Source organism: Ambystoma mexicanum, chromosome 4p (genome assembly GCF_040938575.1).
Source record: "Ambystoma mexicanum isolate Mex_15411 chromosome 4p, UKY_AmexF1_1, whole genome shotgun sequence".
NCBI lineage: Eukaryota > Metazoa > Chordata > Amphibia > Caudata > Ambystomatidae > Ambystoma > Ambystoma mexicanum.
Genome location: NC_090927.1, coordinates 127,701,546 through 127,715,168, shown reverse-complemented (window position 1 = coordinate 127,715,168; position 13,623 = coordinate 127,701,546). Strand labels below are relative to the sequence as shown.

The window sequence follows — 13,623 nt, the reverse complement described above, 5'->3', positions numbered from 1 at the left end:
CTGGTTGCCGCCACGTATGTTCCAGGTGGCGATTTCCAACGTTGCCGATGCCATCTAAAGGGGTCAATGTAATCATGTCGAGCCGGGGCTCGCGGGATTGACTGGAGTCGCTTTCCATAGAGGAACAGGGAGGACGTGACAATTGTTAGATGCATAGTTCTTCGTGTGACTGTCGTGGAACGGGGGTATGCGGGTTGTGGCGGTTTTGCTGAGCTAACTTCCCGCCCCTGCACGGGCAACCCCCAACAGGCCTGTGATAAACAATCCCATGTTAACGGTACAACTAGCATTGCTGTGCTCGGGGTGCAGGGGGCCCTCCAAGAGGAGGCTGGCTCCCTTCTTCGGATGCAATATTGATCTGTGGTGGTCGTTTCTGGTCAACCATGAAGTCTTGTGCCGCCGCTTTGGGTGTCCTATGGGCAAATTTTACGGCGGGTTTCTTCTTGGTCTGTCGCCCCTTTGTGGTCTTCCGTTGAAAGTAGCGGGTCTACAGCCAGAGTGATCCAGGTAGTCGCTTGTCTCTTCTGGGGTGTTAAAGAACTGAGTCCTGCCCTCGTGTTGGATACGGAGTTTGACCGGGAAGAGCATGGAATATTGTATCTGGTTCTCTTGTAACCTGCGCTTTACTGCCGTGAACGATCTTCTTTGCACTTGGACAGCTTGGGAGAAGTCCGGGAAAAACTGGATCTTGTCACCGTCGTACTGGAGATCCCCTTTTTCCCTAGCCGCCCGTAGGATGGCATCTCGATCCTTATAGTTGAGCAATCTCACTATGATTGGGCGGGGATTTGCCCCCGGGATCGGTCTGGTGTTGGGGACTCGATGAGCTCTCTCCATGACAAACAGTTTGGACAGGATCTCTGTACCAGAGAGGTCCATACATAACTTCTCAACGTAGTCTTCCATTTTCACGGTGAGTTGTTGTTCCCTAACTCCCACGATCCTGATGTTGTTGCGCCGAGAGCGGCCTTCCAAGTCTTCGTTCTTTGCGTTTACTGCTTTCATTTGCACTTCTAGGGAGGCCACTCTGGATGTTAGCGCCGCTGCACCATCATCGAGGTCAGACACTCTCTGCTCGACTGTGTCCAGTCTATCGGCGTGTTTGTCCAGCCGGTCCTGGAGTAGGTCGACCTTGGAGGAGAGTGTGTCGAGTTTGCTTCCAAGACCCCCGATCCCGGCCTTAAGTTCAAGGAGGATTTCCCTGATGTCGAACCCGTGGGCCTCCTCTTCGTCCTGGGCTGCAACCTGGATGGGAGACTGCGCTCTGCTGTTCGAGGTGGTTGCTTTGGTCGTGGAGCTACCCTCGAAGTTCAGCTTTTTTTGAGATCTGTCCGTTTTCCTCGAAGTCGCCATTGGTGCTCGCGTTGCGGGAGCCAGGGGGCAGAGGGAGGCAGGCCAGGGGTCCCGGGGCGCCCGGCTTGTTGTTTTTCCAGCAGTGTGACTTTCTGTAGGTCTTGCCGTTGGGCCGGTTTGGGCCTTTTGGCCACAGTCCGTGCTGTTTATTACGCTTCCTCTGGCGGGGATTCACCTGGTGTCTCTTCTGCGAATGAGTGCTTGCGAAAGCGGGGGGGGGTGCCAGATCCGGGCGTTATCTACAGCTTGTTATCGGCCGAGCAGCTCGCCCGTAGGAGGCCTTGAGTCGCTCGCACGGGGATGGGGAGGGGAGCTCTTCACCGTCGAGGAGTCGGGACTCAGCGTCCAAGGGTCGACGGATGAAATACCCCGTTCTGCTCGGATTCGCCTCGGCTACAAACTGGAGGCGACTGCGGACAATTTGCGCACCACAGATGCTTCGATTGGTCAGGATTTTAGGGGAGCTCCGCGGAGCTCACAGGGAGGCCGCCATCTTGGACGGCTCTCTAGCGCCCTCTCCATAAGCACGTTTTAGTTTCATTTACTTTTTTATTTTTCTCATAATTGGAATTTGATTTACAGCACGTGGGGAGCAAAGTTTTTAACGTCAAGGACAGTTCAGTCTGTTTACTGTCTTTGGGAAATGCTGTCATATTTTATAGATAACGCTGTGTAAATAATATTTTAGGGAGGGCTTTTCGGATGCAGTTATTGGCCTTGAATTCTGCAATTCGCTTTCCGTGGGACCCATGCATGGCATATAGCCTGGGCAGCAGAGGCACGGTGTGCCAAGCACTGCATCACTCATCGGAGATGGCAGGACAGCTGGCATCCACAGGGCCCTCATGAACTCTTCTCGCCCCTTCTCTGGCACTTGCCACCCGTGTTATGCGTAAGGTCCCCTCTTTGCCCCTGCTACCTGGGGCAGCCTGAGTCTCCCTGACCTCCACGGCAGTCCTGCTAACCTGCTGGCCTCTGTGAACATAGCAAGCAATGCCAACTGCTGGCAGGCCACCGCAATGATGCCCTCCTCCTTGCACTACTCGGAGCCATCTCCGAGACCTGGGCCGGGCACGCCCTCCTTTTCCTGCCCCACGCTTCAGAACAGGATCGCTGGCACCCCCCACAGGCAGGCCTTCAGTGGCTGTTCATAGCAAGTCGGATCACTCATGCCTCAGCCCCCAGCATGCCAGGGCAGCCATCTCAGGGATCTCCCTCAGACTTTACTCCCGCGAGGTCCAACGCTAACCCACTGCCCCCGCACTCAAGCTGGGACCTGCGTGTGGCAACGTGTGATTACCAGCTAAAGAAATCGCTCACCACAAGGGTCCAAGTGAAGGCTCCAGCGAGCTCTAAAATACTCTGCGCCCGTCCCCAGGACCCCCTACGCAAAGGCCGCGGTGCACCACTCTGGGCTCTGTACCCAAGCCCAAGGAGCGTATCCACAAACAGACTCCTAGGTGAACAGAACGACACTGCAGATGGACTCTCCAGTCCCAGAGCCTCCCCCACCCCAGGGGGCCAGGTGCCGCCCTCCACTGGCTTCACTCCTCCAGGCCGCCACCCATCTCTGCCCGCCTAGCCATGGACAGTGTGGAGGCCCGCCCATGCCCGGGGCCAAAGTCAGCAAGACTTGTCTATGCTCTGAGATCATTCTCGTCAGACTCCATGCCCAATCACCACCCCACCATTAAAAACCCTACATTAGGGCTCAACTATGGTGCTGGCCTTGGAAACTCCTGAAGAAGTATTGGAAATCTCCGGCAACTTACTGGGAAACGCGTTTCCATGAACTGCCATTAAGGAAGTCCTTCCAACCTGTCTGCCTTTCATTGTGGGACCACCTTAACGGCCCCATTTTCCAGTGGTAGGGTCCATGTCCATCAGCGCCTCTAGTCACGCCCACCACTGTATATCATGTCAATCAGGTTATGCCATGCCCATCCGCTTATACCATGCCCATCCTCTTATACCATGCCCATCGTCTTATACCATGCCCATCACCTTATACCATGCCCATCGTCTTATACCATGCCCATCACCTTATACCATGCCCATCCGCTTATACCATGCCCATTCGCTTACACCATGCCCATCCTCTTATACCATGCCCATCCTCTTATACCATGCCCATCACCTTATACCATGCCCATCCGCGTATACCATGCCCATCCTCTTAGACCATGCCCATCACCTTATACCATGCCCATCCTCTTATACCATGCCCATCACCTTATACCATGCCCATCCTCTTATACAATGCCCATCCGCTTATACCATGCCCATCCTCTTATACCATGCCCATCGGCTTATACCATGCCCATCACCTTATACCATGCCCATCCGCGTATACCATGCCCATCCTCTTAGACCATGCCCATCACCTTATACCATGCCAATCCTCTTATACCATGCCCTTCACCTTATACCATGCCCATCCTCTTATACCATGCCCATCACCTTATACCATGCCCATCCGCTTATACCATACCCATCCTCTTATACCATGCCCATCGGCTTATACCATGCCCATCACCTTATACCATGCCCATCGTCTTATACCATGCCCATCACCTTATACCATGCCCATCCGCGTATACCATGCCCATCACCTTATACCATTCCCATCCGCTTATACCATGCCCATCCTCTTATACCATGCCCATCACCTTATACCATGCCCATCCGCGTATACCATGCCCATCCTCTTAGACCATGCCCATCACCTTATACCATGCCCATCCTCTTATACCATGCTCATCACCTTATACCATGCCCATCCTCTTATACAATGCCCATCCGCTTATACCATGCCCATCCTCTTATACCATGCCCATCAGCTTATACCATGCCCATCACCTTATACCATGCCCATCCGCGTATACCATGCCCATCCTCTTAGACCATGCCCATCACCTTATACCATGCCAATCCTCTTATACCATGCCCATCACCTTATACCATGCCCATCCTCTTATACCATGCCCATCCGCTTATACCATGCCCATCCTCTTATACCATGCCCATCGGCTTATACCATGCCCATCACCTTATACCATGCCCATCCTCTTATACCATGCCCATCACCTTATACCATGCCCATCGGCTTATACCATGCCCATCCTCTTATACCATGCCCATCGGCTTATACCATGCCCATCACCTTATACCATGCCCATCCGCGTATACCATGCCCATCCGCTTATACCATGGCCATCACCTTATACCATGCCCATCCTCTTATACCATGCCCATCCTCTTATACCATGCCCATCACCTTATACCATGCCCATCCTCTTATACCATGCCCATCGCCTTATACCATGCCCATCACCTTATACCATGCCCATCCTCTTATACCATGCCCATCGCCTTATACCATGCCCATCACCTTATACCATGCCCATCCGCGTATACCATGCCCATCCGCTTATACCATGCCCATCACCTTATACCATGCCAATCCTCTTATACCATGCCCATCACCTTATACCATGCCCGTCCTCTTATACCATGCCCATCCGCGTATACCATGCCCATCACCTTATACCATGCCCATCCGCTTATACCATGCCCATCACCTTACACCATGCCCATCCGCGTATACCATGCCCATCCTCTTATACCATGCCCATCGGCTTATACCATGCCCATCACCTTATACCATGCCCATCGGCTTATACCATGCCCATCACCTTATACCATGCCCACCCTCGTATACCATGCCCATCCTCTTATACCATGGCCATCAGTTTATACCATGCCCATCACCTTATACCATGCCCACCCTCGTATACCATGGCCATCACCTTATACCATGCCCATCCTCTTATACCATGCCCATCCTCTTATACCATGCCCATCGGTTTATACCATGCCCATCACCTTATACCATGCCCATCCGCTTATACCATGGCCATCACCTTATACCATGCCCATCCGCTTATACCATGCCCATCCTCTTAGACCATGCCCATCACCTTATACCATGCCCATCCTCTTATACCATGCCCATCCGCTTATACCATGCCCATCCTCTTATACCATGCCCATCGGCTTATACCAGGCCCATCCTCTTAGACCATGCCCATCACCTTATACCATGCCCATCCTCTTATACCATGCCCATCCGCTTATACCATGCCCATCCTCTTATACCATGCCCATCCTCTTAGACCATGCCCATCAGCTTACACCATGCCCATCACCTTATACCATGCCCATCCTCTTATACCATGCCCATCCGCTTATACCATGCCCATCGGCTTATACCATGCCCATCACCTTATACCATGCCCATCACCTTATACCATGCCCATCCGCGTATACCATGCCCATCCGCTTATACCATGCCCATCACCTTATACCATGCCCATCCTCTTATACCATACCCATCACCTTATACCATGCCCATCCTCTTATACCATGCCCATCCTCTTAGACCATGCCCATCGGCTTATACCATGCCCATCACCTTATACCATGGCCATCACCTTATACCATGCCCATCCGCGTATACCATGCCCATCCGCTTATACTATGCCCATCACCTTATACCATGCCCATCCTCTTATACCATGCCCATCGGCTTATACCATGCCCATCACCTTATACCATGCCCATCCGCGTATACCATGCCCATCCGCTTATACCATGCCCATCACCTTATACCATGCCCATCCTCTTATACCATGCCCATCACCTTATACCATGCCCGTCCTCTTATACCATGCCCATCTGCGTATACCATGCCCATCACCTTATACCATGCCCATCGGCTTATACCATGCCCATCACCTTATACCATGCCCACCCTCGTATACCATGCCCATCCGCTTATACCATGCACATCCTCTTATACCATGCCCATCGGCTTATACCATGCCCATCACCTTATCCCATGCCCACCCTCGTATACCATGGCCATCACCTTATACCATGCCCATCCTCTTATACCATGCCCATCCTCTTATACCATGCCCATCCGCGTATACCATGCCCATCCTCTTAGACCATGCCCATCACCTTAAACCATGCCCATCACCTTATACCATGCCCATCCGCGTATACCATGCCCATCCTCTTAGACCATGCCCATCACCTTATACCATGCCCATCCGCGTATACCATGCCCATCCTCTTATACCATGCCCATCACCTTATACCATGCCCATCCTCTTAGACCATGCCCATCCGCGTATACCATGCCCATCAGCTTACACCATGCCCGCTTATACCATGCCCATCCTCTTATATCATGCCCATCACCTTATACCATGTCCATCCTCTTAGACAATGCCCATCGGCTTAGACCATGCCCATCCGCTTACACCATGCCCATCAGCTTACACCATGCCCATCCACGTATACCATGCCCATCCTCTTATACCATGCCCATCCGCTTATACCATGCCCATCCGCTTATACCATGCCCATCCTCTTATACCATGCCCATCAGCTTACACCATGCCCATCCTCTTAGACCATGCCCATCCGTGTATACCATGCCCATCAGCTTACACCATGCCCGCTTATACCATGCCCATCCTCTTATACCATGCCCATCAGCTTACACCATGCCCATCCGCGTATACCATGCCCATCAGCTTACACCATGCCCATCAGCTTACACCATGCCCATCGGCTTATACCATGCCCATCAGCTTACACCATGCCCATCCTCTTAGACCATGCCCATCCTCTTATACCATGCCCATCCTCTTAGACCATGCCCATCCGCTTATATACCATGCCCATCCTCTTAGACCATGCCCATCCGCTTATACCATGCCCATCATCTTACACCATGCCCATCTGCTTATACCCTGCCCATCGGCTTATACCATGCCCATCGGCTTACACCATGCCCATCCACTTAGACCATGCCCATCAGCTTACACCATGCCCATCAGCTTACACTATGCCCATCCGCTTATACCATGCCCATCAGCTGACACCATGCCCATCGGCTTATACCATGCCCGCTTAGTCCATGCCCATCAGCTTACACCATGCCCATCCTCTTATACCATGCCCATCAGCTTACACCATGCCCATCAGCTTACACCATGCCCGCTTAGACCATGCCCATCGGCTTATACCATGCCCATCAGCTTACACCATGCCCATCCGCTTAGACCATGCCCATCCGCTTATACCATGCCCATCAGCTTACACCATGCCCATCCTCTTAGACCATGCCCATCAGCTTACACCATGCCCGCTTATACCATGCCCATCCTCTTAGACCATGCCCATCCGCTTAGACCATGCCCATCAGCTTACACCATGCCCATCGGCTTATACCATGCCCATCCGCTTATACCATGCCCATCAGTTTACACCATGCCCATCCTCTTATACCATGCCCATCAGCTTATACCATGCCCATCCGCTTACACCATGCCCATCAGCTTACACCATGCCCATCCTCTTATACCATGCCCATCCTCTTATACCATGCCCATCCTCTTAGACCCTGCCCATCCTCTTACACCATGCCCATCGGCTTATACCATGCCCATCCGCTTATACCATGCCCATCAGCTTACACCATGCCCATCCGCTTATACCATGCCCATCGGCTTACACCATGCCCATCGGCTTATACCATGCCCGCTTAGACCATGCCCATCAGCTTACACCATGCCCATCCGCGTATACCATGCCCATCCTCTTAGACCATGCCCATCAGCTTACACCATGCCCATCGGCTTATACCATGCCCGCTTAGACCATGCCCATCCGCTTATACCATGCCCATCCTCTTATACCACGCCCATCAGCTTATACCATGCCCATCCGCTTACACCATGCCCATCGGCTTACACCATGCCCATCCTCTTATACCATGCCCATCAGCTTATACCATGCCCATCCGCTTACACCATGCCCATCGGCTTACACCATGCCCATCCTCTTATACCATGCCCATCAGCTTACACCATGCCCATCATCTTATACCATGCCCATCCGCTTACACCATGCCCATCGGCTTACACCATGCCCATCCTCTTATACCATGCCCATCAGCTTATACCATGCCCATCAGCTTATACCATGCCCATCCGCTTACACCATGCCCATCGGCTTACACCATGCCTATCCTCTTATACCATGCCCATCAGCTTACACCATGCCCATCCGCTTATACCATGCCCATCCGCTTATACCATGCCCATCAGCTTACACCATGCCCATCCGCTTATACCATGTCCATCCGCTTATACCATGCCCATCAGCTTACACCATGCCATCCTCTTACACCATGCCCATCAGCTTACACCATGCCCATCCGCTTATACCATGCCCATCCGCTTATACCATGCCCATCCTCTTACACCATGCCCATCCGCTTATACCATGCCATCCTCTTAGACCATGCCCATCAGCTTACAACATGCCCATCCTCTTATACCATGCCCATCAGCTTACACCATGCCCATCAGCTTACACCATGCCCATCGGCTTACAACATGCCCATCCTCTTATACCATGCCCATCAGCTTACAACATGCCCATCCTCGTATACCATGCCCATCCACTTATACAATGCCCATCCACTTATACCATGGCCATCCGCGTATACCATGCCCATCCGCTTATACCATGGCCATCACCTTATACCATGCCCATCCTCTTATACCATGCCCATCTGCTTAGACCATGCCCATCACCTTATACCATGCCCATCACCTTATACCATGCCCATCCGCGTATACCATGCCCATCCGCTTATACCATGGCCATCACCTTATACCATGCCCATCCTCTTATACCATGCCCATCACCTTATACCATGCCCATCCTCTTATACCATGCCCATCACCTTATACCATGCCCATCCGCTTATACCATGCCCATCCGCGTATACCATGCCCATCCGCGTATACCATGCCCATCCTCTTATACCATGCCCATCACCTTATACCATGCCCATCCTCTTATACCATGCCCATCCGCGTATACCATGCCCATCACCTTATACCCTGCCCATCCGCGTATACCATGCCCATCCGCGTATACCATGCCCATCCTCTTATACCATGCCCATCACCTTATACCATGCCCATCCGCGTATACCATGCCCATCCTCTTAGACCATGCCCATCACCTTATACCATGGCCATCAGCTTACACCATGCCCATCAGCTTACAACATGCCCATCCTCTTAGACCCTGCCCATCCTCTTAGACCATGCCCATCAGCTTACACCATGCCCATCGGCTTATACCATGCCCATCCTCTTATACCATGCCCATCCGCTTATACCATGCCCATCAGTTTACACCATGCCCATCGGCTTATACCACGCCCATCCACTTATACAATGCCCATCAGCTTACACCATGTCCATCAGCTTACACCATGCCCATCGGCTTATACCATGCCCATCCTCTTATACCATGCCCATCCACTTATACAATGCCCATCAGCTTACACCATGTCCATCAGCTTACACCATGCCCATCGGCTTATACCATGCCCATCCTCTTATACCATGCCCATCCACTTATACAATGCCCATCAGCTTACACCATGCCCATCCGCTTACACCATGCCCATCAGCTTACACCATGCCCATCGGCTTATACCATGCCCATCCTCTTACACCATGTCCATCAGCTTATACCATGCCCATCCTCTTATACCATGCCCATCCTCTTAGACCATGATCGCCTTCTCCTTTGTAGCTGGGGCCCAGTCTGGTAGCTAATTAGTCCCCACTTTGAAGGACCCACACATTCATCTACACAAAACAACAACACATATACACATTTCAAACAACATCAACAACAGCTCACAGCATGAGATCATAACATGGAATAGAAGATCCTCGCGATCAATGTCACAATATTGCGCAATAGCACAAAGTACGATAACGTCCTGAAATAGTTCAGAGCCGCCTGTTACCCACATGTAAGAACTCCTTCAGCGTGTACCCGAGAGGCCGGGGAGATACGCTATACAATGCCCATCAGCTTACACCACGCCCATCGGCTTATACCATGCCCATCGGCTTAGACCATGCCCATCAGCTTACACCATGCCCATCCTCTTATACCATGCCCATCAGCTTACACCATGCCCATCGGCTTATACCATGCCCGCTTAGACCATGCCCATCAGCTTACACCATGCCCATCCGCTTATACCCTGCCCATCGGCTTATACCATGCCCATCGGCTTACACCATGCCCATCGGCTTAGACCATGCACATCCTCTTATACCATGCCCATCCTCTTATACATGCCCATCCTCTCATACCATGCCCATCAGCTTACACCATGCCCATCCGCTTATACCATGCCCATCCGCGTATACCATGCCCATCCTCTTATACCATGCCCATCAGCTTACACCATGCCCATCTGCTTATACCATGCCCATCGGCTTATACCATGCCCATCGGCTTAGACCATGCCCATCCTCTTATACCATGCCCATCCTCTTATACCATGCCCATCAGCTTACACCATGCCCATCCTCTTATACCATGCCCATCAGCTTACACCATGCCCATCGGCTTATACCATGCCCGCTTAGACCATGCCCATCAGCTTACACCATGCCCATTGGCTTACACCATGCCCATCGGCTTACACCATGCCCATCCTCTTACACCATGCCCATCAGCTTACACCATGCCCATCGGCTTATACCATGCCCATCGGCTTAGACCATGCCCATCCTCTTATACCATGCCCATCAGCTTACACCATGCCCATCGGCTTATACCATGCCCATCGGCTTAGACCATGCCCATCCTCTTATACCATGCCCATCATCTTACACCATGCCCATCAGCTTACACCATGCCCATCTGCTTATACCATGCCCATCAGCTTACACCATGCCCATCGGCTTATACCATGCCCATCGGCTTAGACCATGCCCATCCTCTTATACCATGCCCATCCTCTTATACCATGCCCATCCTCTTATACCATGCCCATCAGCTTACACCATGCCCATCGGCTTATACCATGCCCGCTTAGACCATGCCCATCAGCTTACACCATGCCCATCCTCTTATACCATGCCCATCGGCTTATACCATGCCCATCGGCTTACACCATGCCCATCGGCTTAGACCATGCCCATCCTCTTATACCATGCCCATCAGCTTACACCATGCCCATCTGCTTATACCCTGCCCATCGGCTTATACCATGCCCATCGGCTTATACCATGCCCATCAGCTTACACCATGCCCATCGGCTTAGACCATGCCCATCCTCTTAGACCATGCCCATCAGCTTATACCATGCCCATCAGCTTACACCATGCCCATCCTCTTAGACCCTGCCCATCCTCTTAGACCATGCCCATCCGCTTATACCCTGCCCATCCGCTTATACCATGCCTATCGGCTTATACCATGCCCATCGGCTTAGACCATGCACATCCTCTTATACCATGCCCATCCTCTTATACCATGCCCATCAGTTTACACCATGCCCATCCGCTTATACCATGCCCATCCGCTTATACCATGCCCATCCTCTTAGACCATGCCCATCAGCTTACACCATGCCCATCAGCTTATACCATGCCCATCAGCTTACACCATGCCCATCCTCTTAGACCCTGCCCATCCTCTTATAACATGCCCATCGGCTTAGACCATGCACATCCTCTTATACCATGCCCATCCTCTTATACCATGCCCATCAGCTTACACAATGCCCATCAGCTTATACCATGCCCATCAGCTTACACCATGCCCATCGGCTTATACCATGCCCATCCGCTTATACCATGCCCATCCTCTTATACCATGCCCATCAGCTTACACCATGCCCATCCTCTTAGACCCTGCCCATCCTCTTATACCATGCCCATCGGCTTAGACCATGCACATCCTCTTATACCATGCCCATCCTCTTAGACCCTGCCCATCAGCTTACACCATGCCCATCCGCTTATACCCTGCCCCTCCCCATGTAGCATATCCAACGCCATGTATCACGCCCACCAGCTCATATCCCGTCTATCAGCTGGTATCACCCCCACCACCTGATGGATTCCCGTTATAAGCGGGTATCACACCCAGCAGATGGTATGACGTATGCTAGCTTATATCTTGCCCATGATCTGGTATCCCCTCTCCCAGCTGGTATCACGCCCGTCAGCCTCAGACGTGATAAATAAAGGAGTTGTATGCACAAGAAATGGGTGCTGTAAAGTGACGTCAGAGCCCCCTAGTGTCCGGATGCGACAAGCCTAAATAAACTCGAGGTGCCAATGGGCACTCACCCCACCCCAGGCCCCCACCACGCTACTAACGCTGCCCTGTTCACAGCCTGGGGTGTTCCTAATAAGGACTTCATGACACACGTGCGCATATCACTCCCGTACCACCCGCCCACGGGTGCCCCTGCCATGCCCACAATGGGACGGAGGACCTGCCTGGCGCCGCCCTCGCGCCTCTGCCCTCCAGTGTCTGCGTGCAGCCCAAGGCTTTCGGAGACTCGTCGCCTCTGCATCCAATGGACTGGAAGCCAATGAGAGGGGGCAGGTTGGCAGACACGACCACCTCTTGACTGACCCTTGCCAGCCCCCCCGCGCCAAGGTGGGGAGAAACCTGGGCGTCTTGCCCACGCGTGATCTTTCACGGGACGTGCTTTCTTGTGATCGTGGCGGCGCGGTTATTTTTTTTTTTTATTAATTTAGTTTAAAAGCGCCAAAGCCGTCGGGCATCAGGGCGCTTCACATCAGAGCTATGCGACAGGACGATGATTGCGCCGCTCCTTAAACGTCTGAACCTTTCTCAGTGAAACCAAAGTGTTTGACACATCCATGGCGCGGCGGTCGGGGGCTTTTTTCAGCTAAATGCCTATCAAAACGGTAAGTACTTGCCCTACCCCTCTGGGATGATTTAATATCCTCCGATAGTGCCCTCTAGCGGATAGAGGGTCGCTGCATCCCGAGTCTAGCCAGTGCGCGGCTGGCCCTGGGCACGCCTGCCCTGGAAGGTCTGTGAGCGGGTGGGTCTGAGGGGGAGGGGGGCGTCTACTTGCGCGCAAGGCTCCCTTGGCACCCCATCTGATCTCTGTGAAAGCGGGCTAGATTCCGCGCCAGTGCCCCCACCTGCTTCCATCGCCCCCCAGACACACTCCCGGTCCAGCGGCGGGTGGGGGAGGGGGGGGGGGCGGTCCAGGCAGGCAGTGTCGGCAGATGGAGGCCTGGCTGAGCCTGGCAGTCAGCGGGACTGTTTGCATAGTATAGAGTCTAGAACAGTCCTTCATTTGCTTTCCTTGATCGC

The 13,623-nt window shown here is 52.7% G+C and overlaps 1 protein-coding gene across 4 annotated transcripts in view; it reads left to right on the top strand.

Moving 5' to 3' along the window:
- The window catches only part of DPYSL5 (dihydropyrimidinase like 5), a 531,970-nt gene that overhangs the window by 210,819 nt on the left and 307,528 nt on the right, over positions 1–13,623 (top strand). Inside the window, exon 1 of one of the 4 annotated variants that reach the window (XM_069605552.1) lies at positions 13,185–13,205. The exons of the other annotated variants lie outside the window; for them this stretch is intronic. The gene's annotated coding sequence lies outside the window, so the exon portion shown is untranslated. Of the gene's footprint in view, positions 1–13,184; positions 13,206–13,623 lie in introns of those variants that run through there. 4 annotated transcript variants of the gene reach the window in all.